This window comes from Belonocnema kinseyi, chromosome 5 (genome assembly GCF_010883055.1).
Source record: "Belonocnema kinseyi isolate 2016_QV_RU_SX_M_011 chromosome 5, B_treatae_v1, whole genome shotgun sequence".
Lineage (NCBI taxonomy): Eukaryota > Metazoa > Arthropoda > Insecta > Hymenoptera > Cynipidae > Belonocnema > Belonocnema kinseyi.
Genome location: NC_046661.1, coordinates 35,143,741 through 35,145,175, shown reverse-complemented (window position 1 = coordinate 35,145,175; position 1,435 = coordinate 35,143,741).

Genomic DNA, 1,435 nt, shown 5'->3' with positions numbered 1-1,435 from the left:
CTTTGGTTAAAAAATTGATCTTTCCTAGTTAAAAGTTTCACAATTTGGATGAAAATTTGTCTTTTTCAACTGAAAATCCAATGATCTCATTGAATTTTGAAAATCAACTACTTGGTTAAAAAATTGTATTTTTTGGATGGAAATTTATTTATGGTAGAAAATTCAATTATTCGGCTCAAAGATTCATTTCTGTTATTGTTCCATCTTCGGATGAAAATACTAATTTTTTAAATTGGAAATTCAACTATTTTGTTGAAATATTGTATTCTTTGGTTGAGAAATAATCCTTCTATTTGGAAATTAATCTTTTCAAATTCTAAATCTGGCCCAGCAAATAATAAAATATACTAATCTCTATAATGCTTCCGAAACACGCCTGAAAAATTAAGAATTGGGGGAGAAGGTGAGAAACGAGAAAAGCAGAAACAAACGAGTATAGATAATTAGATATAGACTATGGACTGAGAGTATAGATGGGACCGACCGAGACCTTGAGGGTGAGGAGGCTGAGGGGCAAAGACAGGCGGCCGATGAGTGCCGACTGGCGGGGGACGATTCCCCTCGAGCGGCATCGTTGCGGCGTTTCAGGTCTATGAGCTCTGGAAACGACTCGGAGTGCACCTGGGTGGTCCCCTTGAACGCACTCCTTGGTGGTACGATCATGTAACGTCGATCGACCAGCGCCAAACACCTGTCAGTCGCTTTGGTCTCCATTCTAATTTTTTTTTTTAACCACTTTACTCTCATTTTTTAGCTTTTACCCCATTTTTTTCAAAAAATCATACAGCTAGCGCAAATCCCACAACTATGGAACCCCTTTCGGTGACGGGGGAATATTCTCAGTGCATTTTTAAACACTTAAAACCGATTTACATGGACATAGGAAACACGGGACTAATATCGCCGCAAAAAATCAAGACCCCTCACTTTAGAAGGCAATAACTCCGCAGAAAAAAATGTGAAGAGGTTCACATAAGAATCACACGAATCCGCTAAGTTTTCTTAATGAAATGGTCTTTCTCTAATTTGCGTAAAAAGATTTCGTTCCGAGCTAATGAACAAAATACAAGTAAAAATGCGGTCGCGAGGCTCATTGTTGAGACACGTTAACTTTTACATGAACCCAGAGCTAATAATATGTTGGAAAAAATTCTGGAGTGTTTTACAACATGTTCAAAATCCAGTAGAGACTTTAAAATTTTTTAATATTTAAAAATGTCAGTTTTCCAAGGATTTTTGTTGATTTTTTTTTATCTAGGGATTTAATAGAGCTATCGCGCTGTTTAATGGCTTAAAATGTGCAGTAATGTACCCTGATTTATATTTCGACCACAAAACTGAATAAAAATATTAATTTCGCGATTAAAGTCGCTCAGAATAATTCGGAGTTTAATGAGGCGAGGCGCGTGGCACAGACGTAGAAAAAAGTGTAGAA